Source organism: Dipodomys spectabilis, unplaced genomic scaffold, assembly GCF_019054845.1.
Source record: "Dipodomys spectabilis isolate Male_0828 unplaced genomic scaffold, ASM1905484v1 ptg000054l, whole genome shotgun sequence".
Classification (NCBI taxonomy): Eukaryota; Metazoa; Chordata; class Mammalia; order Rodentia; family Heteromyidae; genus Dipodomys; species Dipodomys spectabilis.
In genome coordinates, this window is record NW_024870731.1 from 5,947,003 (window position 1) to 5,967,561 (window position 20,559).

A 20,559-nucleotide genomic window follows, 5' to 3' on the forward strand; every position below is an offset into this window, starting at 1 on the left:
AAGGTATGGTAGGGGAAAAACAAAGGAGGAGGCAACAATGCTCGCTAAGAAATGGACTCCTTTCCTTGCTCATGTGATTGTACCCCCTCTGTACAGTATTTCACAATAAAAAACTTATTAAAAAAAAGAATAAAAAGGGCTGGGAAGGTGGCTCAGTGGTAGAGCGCTTGCCTTGCATGCCTGAGGCCCTGGGTTCGATTCCTCAGAACCACATAAACAAAAAGAAAAAAGCCGGAAGTGGCGCTGTGGTTCAAGTGGTAGAGCACTAGCCTTGAGCTGAAGAGCTGAGGGGCAGCAGCCAGGCCCAGATTTCAGGCCCCACGACCGGACCCCCTCCCCCCCCCCCAAAAAAAGAAAAGAATAAAAAGCTCCTTGAGGACAAGGATTTGTTTATTTACTCGCAGTTTTAGAGGTGGTATTCTATCTGAATGGGAGGGTGTGGCAGACCAGAGCAGTGCATGCCACCTAGACTAGGAAGGAGAGGGAGGGGAACACCAGAGCTGAACTTTCCTTCCTTTTTATTCCAACTAGATGCCCTTGCCTATGGGATGGTGCCACCCATATTTCAGGGTAGATATTTCCCGCTCACCTAAACCTTTCTACAGACATCTAGAGATGCGCCTCATAAATCTCTTGGGTGATTCTAAATCCAGTCAAGGTGTTAGTCAAAACCAACCACCACAGACGATTTTTTTTTTTTTGTTTGTGTTGCTTGATATTACATCTGCAATACCTGGAACAGGGCCTGGCCTATATAGTACTTAGTAAAGATGTGTTGACATGGAGTGGAAGTGGCTCTTGCATATAATCCTAGCTATTCAGGAGGCTGAGATCTGAAGATCAAGGTTCAAAGTCAGCCTGAGTAAGTAAGCCCATGAGACTCTTTATCTCCAAATAACCACTAAAAAGCCCAAAGTGGAGCTGTAACTCAATTGGTAGTGCACTAACCTTGAGTGAAAAAGCTAAGGGACAGCACCAAGTACTGGCACACATGTGTGCACACACAAGTTCTCTGTCTGTCTCTGTCTTTCTCACTTGCTCTCTGTCTTACACACAGACACACACAATATTTGAGTGAATGAATTTTCATAGCATCCCACCTAATTTATGAATTATATAAGTTGTGAATTTGGTGGGGTATCAGCCCATGTCTAACCAGAATTTCATTCTGGTTGCTTCATTCAAGAAGAGATGTAATTGGTTACAAAAGCAGAGGCAGTAGAAACCAGAGCCCACAAACCCTATGGTGCTGCTGCAGTTTGTTGCTACCAAGCCTGTTCTTTTTTTGGGGTGGGTGGGTAGGGTGGGGACTGGGGCTTGAACTCAAAGCCTGGGTGCTATCCCTGGGCTATTTTGTTTTTCAAGGCTAGCACTCTACCACTTTGAGCCATAGCACAACTTCTGGTTTTTCTGGTGGTTAATTGGAGGTGAGTGTCACAGGCTTTCCTGCCTGGACTGGCTTTGAACCATGATTCTCAGATCTCATACTCTTGAGTAGTTAGTATTACAAGCATGAGCCACTAGCACACAGCTAAGCTCGTACCTTTTTAAAAATGTGTGTGTGTGTGTGTGTGTGTGTGTGTGTATGTATGTATGTGTGTGTTTTGTTTTGGAGACAAGGTCTCTATATGTTGCTCAGGCTGGCCTCAGACTCAGGATCCTTCTGCCTCAGTCTCCAGAATTACAGCTATAAACTACCGTATCTGTAAACTACTACATCCTACACTCTTGCTAGTGCACTGCTAGAGCTTGCTAGGAACACAACTCACAGGTTTAAAATGTAGATTTCAGGCCTGATGATTCAGGAGAGAGTCCACAAGAGTAGGTGTGGGCTAAGCACTAATACTGGACGGTGCAGTGGTATTTATTTTATTTTATTTGTAGAGAGAAATTTAGATGTAGGACAAATTAAGCTGACTAAATACCTCGGATAAAGTCTTAGATCATGGCTAAAACATAAAAAAGTTAAGGATTAAATTCCAATTTAGCCTGTCACATCTATGTGTTGATCTATAAAACTGAACTTAGCTTCCAGAAATGGTACACAGCAGGAAACTTAAGATCTTCCCTGTGGCTGTGATATCTTGGTGTGATTAGTACATGTTTCCTTGAATTCAGTAACTTTGTGTTAGGTCGAATCATGTCCCAGATTAGATATTTGGCACCTACAGAATGATACTAGTCTCTCCTGATCTGATTAGTCGTTGTTCAGGACTCTGCCATCATTTAAAGTTCTAAGATGTGACAGACTCGTGTGTATTCCTGATTTAGGGCTCCTTGTGTCTTCCCTAGCTTTCCACTCCCTCAGGATTCATTGCCAGTGTTAACTTGTTCCTCTTCCTTTCTCTTTTCACCATATAAATAAGGACAAAATCCAAACATACATTATTGCCAACTATATTCATGCCTAGTAAAGTCACTGTAATAGATGATGTGATTCTGTTATTAAGAAGCTGCTGCTGCTGCTGTTGCTGTTGTTGCTTCTTCTTCTTCCTCTTCCTCTTCCTCTTTCTTCTCCTCCTTCTTCTCTTTTTTCTTTCTTCCTTCTTCCTTTTTTCTTTTTCTTTTTTCTTCTTCTTTCTTCTTTTTGGAGCCAGTTCTGGGGCTTGAACTCAGGGCCTGGGCACTGTCTCTGAGCTTTTTTGTTTGAGGCTAGTACTCTACCACTTGAGCCACATCGTTTTAGTGCTTAATTGGAGATAAGAGTCTTATAGACTTTACTGCCTAGGCTGGCTTCCAACCTTTCAGCCTTCTGAGTAGCTTGAATTATAGGTGTGAGCCACTAGCGCCAGACCACTTTTTTCAATATAGAGATTTGAACTCAAGGACTTGTACTTGATAGGTAAGTGGTATGCCACTTGAGTATGCCTCAGGCTCTTTTGGTTTTATTTTATTTGTGTGTGTGTGTGTGTGTGTGTGTGTGTGTGTGTGTGTGTGTGTGTGTGTGTGTGTGTGTGTGTGTGTATGTGTGTGTGTGTGTGTGTGTGTGTGTGTGTTGGTTGGTCCTGGGGTTGAATTTAGGGCCTGAGCGCTGGTCCTGAGGTTTTTTCCCTCAAGGCTAGAGCACTACTACTTGAGCCATAACTCCACTTCCCGCTTTTTGGTGGTTAATTGGGGATAAGAGTTTCATGGAGTTTCCTGCCTGGATTGGCTTCAAACTGCAATCCTCAGAGTTCAGCCTTCTGAGTAGCTAGGATTATAGGTGTGAGCCAGTGGTGCTCATGGTTATTCTTTTAGATAGGTCTCACATTTTTTTTTTTTTTTAACCTGGAGTTGGTCTAGATTGTGACCTTGACTGCAGCCTCCTATCTAGCTGAGAGCTTAGAAATGTGCCACCATGATTGGCTTATTTATAGAGATGATATCTTTTGTGCTAGCTGACCTTGAACAACATTCCTCCTGATCTCTGCCTCCTGAGTAGCTGGGATTACAGGTATGAGCCATCACACCCAACTCCAATTTTTTATTATAAAATTTTTTTTATCATCCTGACCATTTTAAGTATATAGTTCAGCAGTATGAAATATATTTATGAAATATGTTTTGATCTGAATAGTGGTCACAACTACTATACATTTACATATTCCATGTTCATTTAATCTGTAAAGTTGAAGAGCTATCCCCATTAAACAATAAACTCCTAATTCTTTACTCCTGTTAACCCTAGCAACCACCATTTCAGTTTCTGTGATATCAGCCATCATTCTAGTTTCTCTATGATATCAACTACCTCATATTAAGTGCAATAATAATATTTGTCTTTTTATGACTGACTTATTAGCATAGTGCCCTCAGGTTCATCCATGTTTGGCATATGTTCATTTTTTAAGGCTCAATAATACTTCATTGTATATTTATACTAAATTTGCATTCTTATTCTGGACGGCAATGACTTTGTTTTCCAGATAGGAGAAAATAATGGAAATGATAAGAGTTAGTATGTCTTTTCTCTGTGTCTTCTGCCCTTTTCCTTACTTCCCTATATTAATTAATATTGATTCAGAATTCCAGGTTGGCTTTTTATTTTATTTCTTTTGGTTGTTGGTCGTGGGCTTGAACTCAGGGCCTGGGCATTGTCCCTGAGCTCATTTTTCTTTTCTTTTCTTTTTTTTTAGAGTGACTTACTAACCTTTATTTATTTATTTTGGGGGTCCGGTCATGGGGCCTGAACTCTGGGCCTGGGCACTGTCCCTCAGCTCTTTAGCTCAAGGCTAGTGCTCTACCACTTGAGCCACAGCTCCACTTCTGGCTTTTTTCTTTTTGCTTATGTGGTGCTGAGGAATTGAACCCAGGGCCTCAGGCATGCAAGGCAAGTGCTCTACCACTGAGCCACCTTCCTAGCCTCCTGAGCTCATTTTTCATGACACCTGTGTTCTGTTTTTTTTTTTTCTTTTGTTGGTTGTAGGGCTTGAACCCTGGGCCTGTCTGAGCACTGTCCCTCAGCTCTACAGCTCAAGGCTAGCGCTCTACCACTTGAGCTACAGTGCCACTTTGACACCTGTGTTCTGAAATAATATTGTATTACTTTTCTCAACACACTGAACATTTAACACTATAGATAAAAGAAACACAAGCATTATAGGAAGGCCCTCTGTCCTTTCTGACCTTAGCAACTTCTACTTTATTGGCAACAGTCTTAGTCGTGATCAGCAGAAGTTGGTCCTGGGCGATTTGTAGAGAGGTCATCTTTATCTTCATAGGCTGTTCCACACCAAATGCAGTACAGATGTTCTTCTCTTAAGTAACTAGTCAATATTTGTAATTTCTCCAGAACACTTAAATCTTCACTTCATCTTCATCCTGCCCTTCTTCTCTTCCTCCTCCTCAGTCTCCTCTTCAGGCCTCAACCAGTATCATTCTTCCCTGGGAACCTCAGTGTTCTGGCTATCCAACTGTTGACAGGCGTGCTGGCTTCTTTTAAGATTTCCTTCTAGCTTCATCTCATCCCGCTTATTTTAAAGTTGCATTCTTCTTGTATTCTTCAGCTTGGTTTTTCATGTGAATCTTTATTCTGTAGTGTTCTAATTTTTCCTCTGCTCTCTGTTTTAATAATGCCTCATGACCAAAGCCACTTTTCCCTGTTTTGACATGGAGAGGAAGTGGTTCAACAATACCATCTCCACTTTTGCCAAGAGCCTGACCATTTTTATATCCCATCTTCTGGAGGAAGGCAAACTCTTTGTTTTCACAGCCTAGTGCATTTCACAGCCCAGGATCACGTCTTTCTTGTTCTTCTTTTAAACTCTTCTATTTTTCAAATTAGCTTCCTGTTGCTTTTCTTCTTTTCGACTAGCTTCTCATATTTGCCTCAGCATAGGCAATCCTGGCCTGATATCTTCCTGTACATTAATGAAGGAATCAGACACACAGTCTTCTTCTGCCATGTTCAACTTCATATGGCAATTCCATCCACTTTGAGTAACTCAACTAGATAAGAACAATATCATTTTCCAGTTGGAGAAATTAAGGTTCCACAGAGTCTCACGGAGCGGAGCCAGGCGCCGGTGGCTCATGCCTGTAATCCTAGCTATTCAGGAGGCTGAGATCGGAGGATCATGGTTCAAAGCCAGCCTGGGCAAGGAAAAGTCTGGGAGACTCTTACCTCCAATAAACCACTAGAAAACCGGAAGTGTCGCTATGGCTCCAGTGGTAGAGCAGCTAGCATTGAGCTGAAGAGCTGAGGGACAGCATCCAGGCCCAGAGTTCAAGCTTCACGACTGACAAAAAAAAAAGTCTCATGGACTTTCCTGCCTGGGCTGGCTTTGAACCATTATCCTCAGATCTCAGCCTCTTAAGTAGTAGCTAGGATTATAGGCGTGAGCCACTGGCGCCCCGGTTATTGTTATTATTATACTGTTGTACAGAAGGATTATGAGTAAGCAATGAGTACATTCATTTTTTGGACAGTGTCGCTCCTTCCTTTATTTTCTTCCAGTTTCCTCCTCCTCCTTTCATCTCTGCCCACAAGATATGTAGTTCATTTTCCACAGTGTATGCTGTATAGCATGTTTGCATTTGTTTGCCCTTCCTCCCTTTTTGTGCCCTCACCTCTTTGCCCTGCTAAAAAACCAAAAGCAAAAATAACTGCCACCACTAACAATAATAACAAAAAGTCCATGCTCCAGATTGGTGCGTGCGTGCGTGCGTGCATGCGTGCGTGCGTGCGTGCGTGTGTGTGTGTGTGTGTGTGTGTTTACATACATGGTATTTGTGATTGATAGACGAAGAAGCTACCCTTTTCCCAGCTTGTTTTTTTTTTTTTTTTTTTTTTGATATTCCTAGGATTATCCTTCCGTGTCTTAAATGCCAAAAAGTAGCAAGGCAATATCTAACGGCTTTACTACAGGATGAAGGCGAAACTAAGGATAAAAATAATAGGGAAGTAGAAGAGAACCAGGTATGGTGGAACATGCTTATAATCTTAGCTACTAGGGAGTTGGAGAAAAGAGAATTGCAGCCGGGCGCCAGTGGCTTATTCATGCCTGTAATCCTAGCTACTCAGGAGGCTGAGATCTGAGGGTCACGGTTCAAAGCCAGCCCGGGCAGGAAAGTCTGTGAAACTTTTATCTCCAAAAAACCACCAGAAAACTGGAAGTGGCACTGAGGTTCAAGTGGTAGAGCGCTAGCCTTGAGCTGAAGAGCTGAGGGACAGCACCCAGGCCCAGAGTTCAAGGCCCATGACCGACCAAAAAAAAAAGAAAAAAGAAAAGAGAATTGCAAAGTTGAGGCCAGCTTGGTCAAAGGTAGCAATACTACCTCAACAATAAAATACAGCCAGCCCTAGGTGTCTCATGCCTGTAATCCTAGCTACTCAAGAGGCTGAGATTTGAGGATGGCAGTTGGAAGCCAGCCTGGGGAAGGAAAAGCCATGAGACTCTGACCTCCAGTTAACTAGCAAAAAAGCTAGAAGTGGAGATGTGGCTCAAGTGATAAAGTTCCAGCTTTGAGCAAAAAACCTAGGGGATAATGCCTACGTTCTGAGTTCAAGCCCTAGTACCACCAGTATAAAAACAAAATGAAATAAAATAAAATACAAACAAAAGGCTGTAAGTGTGGTTCAAGTGGTAGAACAGGAGGCCCCAGATACAATCCTCAGTATAGAAGAAGAGGATGAAAAGGACAAAGAGGACAAAGGAGGATGAAGAGGAGGAGGACAAAGAGAAGGAGAAGAAAGAGAAAGTGGAAAAAAAAGAAAGAAAGAAAAAAAATGGGCTAGAAATGGTGATTCAGGCCTGTAGTCTTTACTCTTAGCAGAGGCCTAAGAGTTCAAGGTCAGCCTGGGCAACTTAGTGAGATCTCCTTAGAAAAAAAGAAAAGAGGGAAGAAATCTTATATTTGTGATCACATTTACAGACAAAATTGTGCCTTCACTTACTTTTCCTTTAATTCACATCCTTTTCTGAGAAACTGAAATTCTAAGTCCTTTTAATGTTAAAAAGTATCTAAAGGGGGCTGGAAGGTGGCTCAGTGGTAGAGTGCTTGCCTTGCATGCATGAGGCCCTGGGTTTGATTCCTCAGCACCACATAAGCAGAAAAAAGCTGGAAGTGGCGCTGTGGCTCAAATGGTAGGGCGCTAGCCTTGAGCTGAAGAGCTGAGGGAGAGCGCCCAGGCCGAGTTCAGGCCCCACGACGGACAAAAAAACAAAACAAGACAAAAAAACCCCCCAAAAACCCAAAGTATCTAAAATATCTTCAAGGAATAAGTTATCATGTTTTTAAGGAACAATTTATCTTCAGGTACCTGGTATGTAATTCATCAAATTAGTTTGAATTTCTGTAATACTGATTCCACTTGAGTATGATCATGATCATGCATTTTGAGGTCAGTTCAGGCAAAAAGTTAAGGAGACCCCATCTCTATTAATAAACAGGGTATGGTGGCATGCATCTGTGATTCCATCTATGCAGGAGGCCATGGGTGGAGGATCAAAGTCTAAGACCAGCCCTTGGCAAAACGAAAGACCCTATCTGAAGAATAACTAAAAAGCAAAAAGGTCTGGGTGTGTGATTCAAAGAGGCTGTGCACCTGTCTAGCAAGTGTGAGGTTCAGAATTCACAACTGCCCAAACAAACTCTTCACACCTTTAAGGGTTGTTATAATTACAGAACCATAGGTGGAAACATGTACATTACAGCTATGTTCTCCTTGTCCTCTTTTTTCCTCTCTCTCATCTTTGATTTGTCCCTTCTGCGATTTGATGGCACTGTTTTTACTACCCCTAAAAACCAAAAGCTTATATTGCAGAAAGATAGGCAGTAAGCAAGTAAGAAAATAAATAAAATGTAGTAATTGTGGTAAGTACTAAGCACCAAATCTGAGTGATATGGAGAATAGGATGTGCTCAGTAGAATGATTAGAAAAAAATCTTAGTATTTTGTTGACTTTGGGACTAAGACATGAAGGGCAAGAAGTACTTATGTGAAGGGCACTGTGGGTGAGGAGATAGCATTTGCTAAGGTCTCAAGGTTGGAGTCTGTGGGTGTAAGTGGGAAGAAGATGGGAGTGTTAAGTAGGGACCAGATCTTATTGGGCGTTGTAGATTTTGTAGGAGTTTGGAGTTTGCAATTTAAGAAGCCTTCTAAATGATGTTTTTATGCTATGCAAAGTATGGAAAGAAAGACAATTTGGAGCCACTGCAGTTGTCAGGGTGGCTTAGACTAGGATGATGGCAGTGAAAATGGAGAGAAGCAATAAATTTCTAGGCAGTATGATGATGTAGACTTAGTAAGACTCAGTAATGGATGGAGTAAGAGTATATGGGAGCCATGGATGAAGGGTCTCAGGGTTGGCTTGTTTGATTGTATGGTACTGAGATGGGAAATCCTGCGAAGAGTTAAGAGTTGATGTTGGAAGCAGAATTAAGAGTTCAGTTTTGGTTGCTTATGTAGCATTAAAATGGAGATTCCAAATAAGTAGCTGATCCTGAATTTGGAATGCAGGGAATAAGTCCCTATAATCACTGATAATATTTATAGCCATGATTTTGTATGACATTACCTAGAAAGAGAATGTCAAATGGGCTGAATGTGTAGCTGCTTAGCAAGTGGGACCAAATTCAAACCTCAAGACCACCCAAACAAAAGAAAAACTCCCATACAGACAGAAAACAAGAGAATGTCAAATGTGTATGGGTGAAAAAACAAACTCAGTACTAAAACCTGTGGAATTCTAATTAGAATTGGTATTATTCTGGAGCAGGCAGAAAAGAAGCCTAATGATTGCCTATGAGGAAGAAAGACAATCTGGAGAGTAGAGTCCCAGTAGAGGAAAGGAAAAAGTGTTTGGAGGAGCTGCAGTTTACAGTATGCATAGCTGTGTTGTGTGAGGGTCATCATCAGGAAACCATTGGATTTGATGGTTAGAAGGCCATCGGTGACCTGAACAAGAGCAGTGCCAGACGGAGGAGGAAGTGAGGAAGTGGTTTATGTAGCCAAGGTGCTGAGATGATCTCTCTCCTCCCCTGTCTCCTATTTCCTCTCCTTCTTCCCTCTCTCCTCTCCCTTTCCCTTCTCCCTTTTGGCAGTACTGGGATTTGGAATCAGGGTATCATTCTGAGCCACACTCTGGGCAGTTTTGCCTTAGTTATTTTTCAGGTAGTCTGTGGTTTTTGCCTGGTGCTGGCCTCAGACCTGCCTAGCTCCTTCTGAATAGCCAGGATCACAGATGTGCACTACTACTGCTCAACTTAGTGGTTTTTTTTTTTTTTTTTGGCGGTTGTCGGGCTTGAACTCTGGGCCTGGGCGCTGTCCCTCAGCTCTTCAGCTCAGGGCGAGCGCTCTAACACTTGAGCTACAGCGCCACTTCCGGTTTTCTAGTGGTTTATTGGAGATAGGAGTCTCATGGTCTCTCCTGCCCGGGCTGGCTTTGAACCACGATCCTCAGATCTCAGCCTCCTGAGTAGCTAGGATTACAGGCGTGAGCCACCGGCGCCCGGCTTCAACTTAGTGTTTGTAATAGGGTCTTGCTAACATTTTGCCTGAGCTGGCTTTGATCTGTGATCCTCTTGATTTCTGCCTTCTAAGTAGTTGTAATTATGTGAGTCACTGTACCCAGACCAGCGATGAGACATCTTAATGTGAAGAGAAAGCTGAGAAATGGAGAAGTAATTGGAGAGCATGAGGGGTCAAGGGAGGGTTTATTATAGAGGTGGCAGTATTAGAGCATGCTTGTGTGCTGCCTTTGCTGACAAATGCAGTGAAGTGAGATGCATTGCAGAGGAATAACTGCAAGCACTGCTTTATAAAATAAGAAAGGGAAAGGGTAATGTCTATGAGTTATACTCACTTTGTAAAGGTATTAACATTTGGAATATTTACATTTTTTTAAAAAGTGAAGGTTATAACTTGCAGGAGAAGGGAAGAGGTCTAGGGACTTCTTTTTCATGAAGTTCTTTCTAGATGAATTGTATATTTTCCAAAATTGCTCCTCAAGTTCAGCATTGTTGCACATCTGTGCAACAGGTTGCATTCTTGTCACTTTCCTATTAGATGTGTAGTCATATAGACTAGACATGGGAGGCTACTTAAAAAGAAGTTGAATGGGGTTGGGAAGGTGGCTCAGTGGTAGAGTGCTTGCCTTGCATGCATGAGGCCCTGGGTTCGATTCCTCAGCACCACATAAGCAAAAAGAAAAAAGCCAGAAGTGGTGCTGTGGCTCCAGTGATAGTGCGCTAGCCTTGAGCTGAAGAGCTGAGGGACAGTGCCCAAGCCCAGAGTTCAGGCCCCACAACCGGACCCAAAAAAAAAAAAAAAAAAGAAGTTGAATAACCAGTCCCCAAGAAGGTAGGGGCTTTGTTTTGGCCATCATTTTATCCCCATGGCCTAGGATAGTGTCAGACAGGTAGTAAACACAAGAAATATTTCTTGAGTGAATAAATAAATGAACTGTGAAAATAAAATAAACTTCACTGTTTTAATGGACCTGAAAAGCAAAATCCCGGTAATTATCTAGAAATAAAGTATTAATATGGTGTGATATGAAATGGATCTAGTCTTTTATAACTCAAGTAGATTTCTGAACCTTGATTTCTTTGTAAGATGGGAATAGTAATAATGTATTTTGTAAAATTATTATTTGCATAATGCATATAGTACTTAGTGTAGTTAAGTCCTCACAAAAAGGATATTATTTGTTTTGCTTAGTGGTTAGTAGTTATAGGTATTATAGTTAGATCTAGTTTTCAATAATCAGTTCTCCACAGGAAAAACAAAATTGAATCTGATTTCAAGTATATTAAAAAAATGAGTGTAAAAGGCAAAACTAGAAAACTTTTAGATGGTAATTTAAGAGATCTTTGTGACATCGGGATGGAGAAGAATTTCTTGTTTGTGTATGTGTGCAAATGCTGGGGGTTGAATTCAGGACCTAAGTGCTGTTAGCTTTTTTGCTTAAGGCTGGCACTCTACCATTTGAGCCACAGCTGTGCTTTTAACTTTTTGGTGGTTAATTAGAGATGACTCTCACAGATTTTCCTGCCTGGATTGGTTTGGATTTGATCCTCAAATCTCAGCCTCCAGAGTAGTTAAGATTACAGGTGTGAGCCACCAGCACCTGGCATGATTTTCTTTTTTGTGTCATCTTTGTTCTCTGCTCTGCTTTTTTCTTGGGTTTTTCTTTTTCTTTTTTTTTGTTGGTCATGAGGCCTGAACTCTGGGCCTTGGCTCTGTTCCTCAGCTCAAGGCTACTACTTGAGCCACAGTGCCACTTCTGGCTTTTTCTGCTTATGTGGTGCTGAGGAATCAAACCCAGGGCCTCATGAATGCAAGGGAAGTACTCTACTACTGAGCTACCTTCCCAGCCCTGTTCTTGGGTTTTTCTAAGTTGTAGCTCCTAGTAGTATGCTAGTGAGCTTCTAAATCAACCTGGTTTATATTATATCATCTCATGGCAGTCTGATTTGCAGCTGCTTCTAGGCTTCCTCACCTGGTGTCCTACTCCAGCCCAAGTCTATATAAGTCGATGGAGTATACCAGTCGTTGACACTTAACCCTCAGTTCTTAACTACTAATCTGGTATTAGCCATACTACCACTATTTATTTTCACACGCTAGAACTGGGAGTGTCATCTTTCATTTTTCATTCATTTCCTACTATGATGGTTCCTTTGTTGTTCTACTCCCAGCCCTTAGTCCAGCACTTTTCCCCTAGCCAGATTCTCTTTTAACTGCATATCAATTAATGAACAAATAAGCCTTAGATTTCAGTAGAACTCCTCAAATCTTTGCTGTTGCTTTTGTGTGTGGCATGACTTCTTTATCATATGTATTCTTCTGTGTGGCATTGTTATTCTTTATAGTAACAGACTGATCCCTCTGGCTGCCTTGTTGTAAGATAAATCATACCGGAAGCCACATTTTAAAATATAGAATATTGGAGTCTTTATCAAACAGTTATCAGGCCGCAGGTAGCCAGTTGTTATGAAGGCCTGCAGCACGCAGATACACATAACACAGCTGGGGAACATGCTAAAGAGGAAAGAAATAACAAAAACAATACCAACAAGCCAATTCAGCTCCAATGGAGAGCTGAACTGGGACGCCATGATTACTGGAGATGAGCCAGGAGACAGGAGACAGGACACGATCACAGAGACACCCATGGCATGGCCTCTGGCGGCTAGGCTGGTCTGGGCCTAAATAGGTAGGCACAGGGGGCAGATCCTTAGGAAATTCCTAGTCCCAGGCACACTGGACTGACATTTTCAGTAACCTATCAGCCAAGTGTCCACCGATCCGGGCACACCCATCACCTGAGAGGCAGGTGATAGGCAGGGGATTTTCTGTCCCCCAGCATGAAGACAAGTTGCCAGACCCTACAATCCACCATGTGGCCAATATAGCACCGGCCAGACCTGACCTCCTTACTTCAATACAAGCATACATTCCACTCTGTCCCCTACCAGCATTGATACCAGCCTCATGCCTGCCTTAGTGCCTTTTGCATTCTCCTTGCCTTTTTTAATTTTAATTTTTGGTTGGTTGTGGGGCTTGAACACAGGGCTTGGGCTCTGTCCTGGAACTCCTGCTCAAGGCTAGCTAGCACTCCCCACCACTTGGAGCCACAACTCCACTTCTGGTTTTGGAGTTGTTAATTGGAAATAAGCATCTCACAGGGACTTTTCTGCCTGGGCCACCTTTGAACCTTGATCCTCAGATCTCAGCCTCCTAACTAGCTAGGATTACAGGTGTGAGCCACCAGCGCTGGCATGCTTGCCCATCTATGAGTGAGCATTCTCTAGTCTTTTCTCTATCTCTCCAAAATTCTGTCCTTCAAGCTGAAAGAATTCATGCTTTACTTTTGAAATTGTTTGTAGTTACTTTGATCTATAATTAACTTTCTTTTCTGTACAGCTAATTTTAAAATTTTGTGCATTTCAGAATTTCCCCTAGTGAGTGAGTCCTTAACTATAAAATCACTTAGGGTAAGACTGAGCTTTATATTGTTTCCCCATTCCTAGCTAAGGTAATATCAGAAACAAAGAAGTTCCTAGTAGTGAATGTAGGCAAGTTGCTGGAAGATGGTTCAGAAACATTGTAAACATGTTGAATTCTAATTGTGTTAGCAAACACTAGAACACAGTACCAGGTGTGGTAACGTACACCTGAAATCTCAGGACTTGGGGGCGCTGAGACAGGAATATTATGAGTTGAGGTCAATCTGGGCTGCATAGTGAGACCCTGTTTCAAACATTTTTTAGGGCTGGAGGCTTGTGATAGAGTGTTTGTCTAGCAAGTACAGGGCTCTGAGTTCAAACACCATTACTGCCCCAAAATTGTATACTTATAACTTTATTATTACCTATTAAGCTTGACGCTCTGAGTTCAATTCTTAGTACTGTCCCTCATGTGTGTGTGTGTGTGTGTGTGTGTGTGTGTAATTTTTTCAGTTATGGGGCTTGAACTCTGAGCCTAGGTGCTGTCCCTAAGCTCTTCAGCTCAAGGCTAGTGCTCTACCACAGTGCCATAGCGCCACTTCCAGTTTTCTGGTAGGTTTATTTGAGATAAGAGTCTCACGGACTTCCCTGCAGGGGCTGGCTTTGAACCTCAATCCTCAAATCTCAGCCTCCTGAGTAGCTAGGAATGCAGGCATGAGCCACCGGTGTCCAGCAGTGTGTAATTTCTTAAAAAGAGGTGGGATAGTTCCGTGGTAGATTGATTGTGTAGCATGTGAAGAGCCTACGTTTGAACCTCAGCACTGCCCCCTCCTCTTGAAAGGCAGAGAGAGAATCAGAAGGCAGGCTTGAAGATAAAGATATAAGAAGATAGATGTTTTTAAGGACAATGGTCTTTTCCTAATATGGTTTTATCTTTCATCTAGTGTCATTTCATTGGTGTGGTATAAAAAAATCATAAAATTAAAATCTAGCAAGAGAGATTTGAGCAAATTACTCCTTTAAATATCTTGTTTTATGTTAAGTGCTAAATATAGAAGATACTCATTTGCTACTTCTTTAGTCAGCTACTGTAAAACAGATAAGATTAACAGAGAAGAGGCTATAAATAAAATGCTACAGACATACTAATTCTTGGAAAATAGTATTTTTGTACAAATTAAGTACGTGGCGTTTTATTTTGGAACATGACCCCACACTTAATTCTCTGTGCCTTTTCCCCACCTTGTGTTAAGAAAATGTATCTAGCTTTTTCTCTGTTATTCATTCTTATTTCCTGTAACCATCTCTGGAAGAGAAAGGGCATACCAGCCTCACGGAGAGTTAAATCAGGTGTCATGAGCTGTTTTCCCTAGTTGGTAGCATGGTACAGTATCAGTCCAGCTCTTCTTTCTTGGTGTCTTTGCTTCCCTTTGTCCTTCCCTGTGTTAGACAGTTTAGGGCGTCTAGTACTGCCTGTACTTCCTGCTGAAGCACTGAGAGCTAGCATCTTTCTCACTGTTCTCACTTTACCCAAGGAGTCTGCTTGCCTGCTTGTTGTTGAAAAAGTGAGAGTCAATTTGACTTTTACTTGTGCTTCTAATATTTAAGACATTCTGTCCTTTTCTTTTTTTAACCTAGCTCTCATTTATTAAAGTAGCTGTATGCAGGAGTTGCCATTTAACAAAGCAGTTTATAAATACAATGTTTATTGATCTCAATGTCATCCCTTTCAACATTCTTCCCATATCTCCCAACTCACCCTGTCCCTCACTTTCTTAATTTCATGAGGTATACATTAAATTTTTATCTACATTTTCCCTGTTCTCTCTTTTTTAAAACATAGGTACATTGGATATTAGTACTGTATTTATCCACCCTCCCTTTTTTACATTTTTAATTACATATTTTTATTGTAAAGACACTGTACAGAAGGGTTACAGTTACATGAGTAAGGTAATGAGTACATTTCCTATCGAGCATTTTTACCTCCTTTGTTTTTCCCCTACCATTTCTTCCCTCCCCACTTCCCCAACTCCTCTCTGCTCCCCCTCCCCCAAGTTGTAAAGTTCGTTTTCACCATAGTATCATGTACATCTCATTGTTACAATGGGTCAACCTGTATCCTTATTTCAGCATTTTGTTATTTCCCTTTCCCTCTCGAAATTAGAAAAATGTACAAACAAGATGCAGGGCACCAGAATCAAATACAGTGAATACAAAGATTAAACCATGGGGGAAGAACATACAAAAGAAACAAAAAAATCACACTGTACAGTATAAATACATTAAAAACAACAGCAAGAAAGATAAAACCTCTGTCCCTAACTTGGGGTTCATTTCCCTTAGCATCATCTTATATTTGTATATAGCTTCTGATCTTTTCTGCTTGTCCTAGACATGTACTAGTTATTACAGATAAGGGAAACCTTGGTACCTATATTTCTTTGGGCCTGGCTTATTTCATGTAATATAATTTTTTCCAAGTCTTCTATTTCCTAACAAATGGGGCGGTATCATTCTTTCTGATGGAAGCATAGAATTCCATTATATATGTGTGTGTACACACACACACACACACACACACACACACACACACACACACATTTTCTTGATCCATTCATCTACTGAGGGGCATCTGGGTTGGTTCCATATCTTAGCTATGGTAAATAATGCTGCAATAAACAGTTGTGCTGGTAGCCTTAGTATGGCCTTGTTTGTGATCATTTGGGTAAATGCCCAGAAGTGGGATTGCTGGAACCTCCATACTGCTTTGCAAAATGGGTGAACAAGTTTACAATCCCACCAGCAATGCAGTAGGGTTCCCTGCTGTCCACATCCCCTCCAGCATCTGTTGTTTAATCAGAGTTCTTGATTATAGCCATTCTAACTGGGGTGAGGTGGAATCTCAGTGTTGTTTTGATTTGCATTTCTTTTATGGCTAGAGAAGTTGAGTATTTCTTCATGTGCCTATTGGCCATTCTTATTTCCACTTCAGAGAAATTTCTCTTTAAGTCTTTAGTCCACTTATTAATTGGGCAGTTGTTTCCTTGAGGATTTGTTGTTGGGGGATTTAATTTTTTGAGTTCTAAGTATATTTTAGATATGAGACCCTTGTCCATTGTATGGCTAGTGAAGATCTTCTCCCAATCCGTGGGCTTTCTATTGATCTTGCCACGTCCTTAGCCACGCAGAAGCTCTGCAGTTTCATGTAATCCCATTTATCCAACCTTTCTTTGACTTGTTGTGTTTCTGGGTCTTTATTAAGAAAATTCTGCCTGTGCCAAGGAGTCCTAGAGTTTCTCCTATTCCTTCCTGTAATGTTTCAGGGTATCTGCTTTGACTTTGAGGTCTTCGATCCATTTGGAGTTGATTCTGGTGCAGGCTGATACATAAGGATCTAGCTTTAGTTTTCTATAGGCGTTTAACCAATTTTGCCAGCACCATTTGCTGAAGAAGCTGTCTTTCTTCCATTTTATTTTTTTAGCTCCCTTATCAAAGATTAGGTCTGTGGGTTCATTTCTGTCACCCACCCTTCCTTTCTCCAGTAGTCTTCCACTCTGTCTTTTTCTTATGGTTGCCTGTTCTTGTCTCCTCTCCTAGTTTGAGGCAAAGGAATAATGCTTTATCTTTGTAGCTGCTATAAAGTAGTATAGAACTGAGTAAATAGAAATCAAGTGAAGAAGTATAGAAGCCAGGTAAAATTTTTTTGAATGAGTAAGTGATTCACGTTTAGAAGCCAAATATAGTAATATTGTAAGGAATTCTGTTATCTAGCACCAAACCTTTAATTTCCTATATTACCTTAAATTTGTAGCTATTAACAGCCAAAACTAGAGGTATTTTCTTTTCTCTCCAGTACTGTGGATTGAACCCAGGGTCTTGTGCATGCTAGACAAACAAGCTGTATATCCCAACTCCAAAAACATGGCTCTTAGGCTTTGTAGTGTTGGTGTACCCCTTACATAGCTCAGAAAGTCTTTTCCAAGTAATGGTTTTATTTATTTATTTTTTTTCAGGGTTTAATTCCTTTATTTTATTTTATTTTTTTATTTTATTTGTGAACATACTGTACAGAGGGGTTACAATTACATGGGCAGGATAATGCGTACATTTCTTACCAAGCATTGCAGCCTCCTCCTTTGTTTATCCATCACATCCCTTCCCAGCCTCCCCCCTCCCCCCCATCCAAGTAATGGTTTTAAATATATAAAATTAAAACATATAGGATTAAAAAGGAAAACAGTTAACTATATTCTGCAAGTGTAATGTGAAAGTATGTGCTTTTCTGTGTTAAAATTGCAGTTACTGATAATGTTACCTATACTTATACTTGAAGAAAATCTTCACTATCAATTACAGATAAAAACCTTTTGCTTATCAGTATTCTCAGACTTCTACTAAATTCTCTTTGTAGACCCCTAGGACTCCAAGTTAAAATTTTCTTCTAGGGCTGGGAATGTGGCTAGCAGTAGAGTGCTTGCCTAGCATGTATGAGGCCCTGGGTTTTATTCCTCAGTACTACATAAGCAGAAAAAGTCAGAAGTGGCTCCATGGCTCAAGTGTTAGAGTGCTAGCTGTAAACAAAAAATGCTCAGGAACAGTGCCCAAGCCCTGAGTTCAAGCCCCAGGACTGGCAAAAAAACAAAAACAAAAAAACACTTTTCTTCTATGCAGTAGGAATAAGTTAAATTAGTTAAGGCAGGAAGACATTTTAGGAAATTTTCCTTTTTTCACTATTGTTGATTTTTAATAAACAAGTCTGAGATAACGGAGTGGGTAAGATTATTGTAAATTGCTGAGGATGCTGATGGACAAAGACCTTGGAGTTAAACAATTTCTGTTTTATAGTGATAACATTTTGTGAACTCTGAAAGTAAGGAAGTAATTACTTGAGTGCATAGGGTATAGAGAAACTTTAAATGTGTGTATAGTGGTTTTCTTAATCATGGATAGAAATAAATGAGATACCATTTATGGGAAATTTATGAAATTTTGAGTTGGACTTGAATTTTGAGTATGTTTCTTAATTTTGATTGAGCTGTTTCTTAAAATTATTTTAAGAATCCAAAAAACTTATTATAATATTTGCTTTAGAGTTTTAAAGATGAAATGAGAGCATGTCTAAGTGTTTGGAGCCAAAACCTATGTTGTTTTCTCTGTAATGAGAGATGCTTCACCTTGCCCTGTTTAGTCCAGGGTCTTGGAGCTGTTTCCTTATCTTGAAGAGAGGATGTTAGAGTGAAAGATCATTAATATCCCTTTTATCTGAGAAGCTGTTTGATATTAGGAGGCCTACTCCTTAGATATAAGCCTAAAATAGGCTGCTAAAAGTGACACAGAACTGGTTTTGAGCATTTATTACACACAAGGCATTCTCAAATAGACATTATTTCATCTTTACAGATATTCTGTAAAAACAGAAGTTTTCCTATTTTATGGGGTAGGGTGTTGAAAACCCAGAAGTGTAAACAATTTTCTCAAATTATTGAAATTTATATGTAATGAACTAGAGTTTAAGACAGTATTTCTGTATGTAAAGCCTGTTTTTTTCTTTTTAAAACTTGTTACACAACACTATTTCACAACTACTTCTTAGTGACCAAACAGTAGACTCATTAAGTATACTTTTTTTGAGGGAGTGGATTTGAGACAGGTCTCACTATAATCCTCAAATTCATAATCTACTTGCCTCAGATTTTTGAGTGCCAGGGTTATAGATGTAAACCATCATGCTCAATTTAAGTATACTTCTCTCTTTTGGAGATACTGAGTTTTGAATTCAGAGCTTCATGATCTACGATTGAGTCATGTTTCCAGCTCTTTTTTTCAGTGGTTATTTTTGAGAGAGGATCTCACTTCCTGCTTAGGCATATGCCTAGATCATGATCTATTTTAAGCTTCTCATTGTAGTTGGGATGAAAGTGTGTACCACGCCATATTGGTCTGGCACAATGATCTATGGCACTGACATCTATGCAGCTGGGATGAAAAGCATGGACCATTGTGCCCAGCTATTGGGCTGGCCTCAAACTGCTCTCTTCTTGATCTCAGCCTCCTAAGTAGCTAGGTTTTTTGTTTTTGTTTTGTTGTTTTGCCAGTCCTGGGGCTTGAATTCAGGGCCTGGGCACTGTCCTTGAGCTTCTTTTTGCTCAAGGTTCGCACTTAACCACTTGAGCCACAGCTCCACATTGGGCTCTATTTTTTTTTTAAATCGTGAAAATACTGTACAGAGGGGTTCCAATTACATGGGCAAGATAATGAGTACATTTCTTATCAAGCATTGTTGCCTCTTCCTTTGTTTCCCCTTCCAATCCCCGCCCCGTCTCCCCCCCCCCCCCCCCCCCCCCCCCCCCCCGCAAAGTTGTAAGTTCATTTTTCGACATAATGACTTGTACATGTCATTGTTGCAGTGGGTCCACTTGTATCCCTATTTAAACGATTTATTTTTTCCCTTCCCCTCCACAAATTATACCAACATCAAATACAGTGAAAGCAGGGGTTATGGCTCTTTCTATTTATGTGGTATTGAGGATTCGAACCCAGAGCTTCCTGCTAGGCAGGCACTCTACCACTAAGCCATATTCCCCAGTCCCAGCTAGTTTTTATGACCAGAATATTCCTATTGGAACGATGTCTGTGTTAATATTGCATCTATAACTTTTATTTTGAAGTTATGTTTATCATTAAAAAAATTAAAAAGCCTGGAGCTGGTACCTGTGATCCTAGTTGTTCAGGAGGCTGAGATCTGAGGATTGTGATTTAATATGTGAGATAAGCCTTCTTTTGTACCAAAGTTCCATCCCTTTCTGTCAATCTTGTGAGAATTATTTTTCTGAAAAATTCCTTTTTTGGCCAGGTGGCTTGGATCTTGTTGATTAAATTTTATTTACATACTGTTCCTGCTGCCCTTTAATTAATACATCCTCTTATAGGTGAATTGAATTTTAGTTATGTCCTGTTCCTGTTAATTAAGACATCCTGTTCCTGGGAATGAAGCTACATCTTCCTGCAGATTGTGAACCTAAGTTTGGCCAATCAGAGTAGAGGGACAGGTTCTTGCTGCATTAGGGATGAAAAGGAAGCAGCCTGTCTGTTTGCTGGATTTTGGTTGATGGCGCCTTTCCAAATTCTTTTTGATTTGGTGTCCTTGGAACGCTCCAACATCCCATGATATATGTAACAAAGC

General features: G+C 40.7%; 1 protein-coding gene and 1 pseudogene across 2 annotated transcripts in view; one reads left to right on the plus strand and one right to left on the minus strand.

The window, feature by feature from the left end:
• Sfmbt1 (Scm like with four mbt domains 1) overlaps positions 1 to 20,559 on the plus strand; it is a 132,921-nt gene that overhangs the window by 16,686 nt on the left and 95,676 nt on the right. The window lies entirely within an intron of this gene.
• Positions 4,499 to 5,459, minus strand: LOC122107852 (annotated as a pseudogene).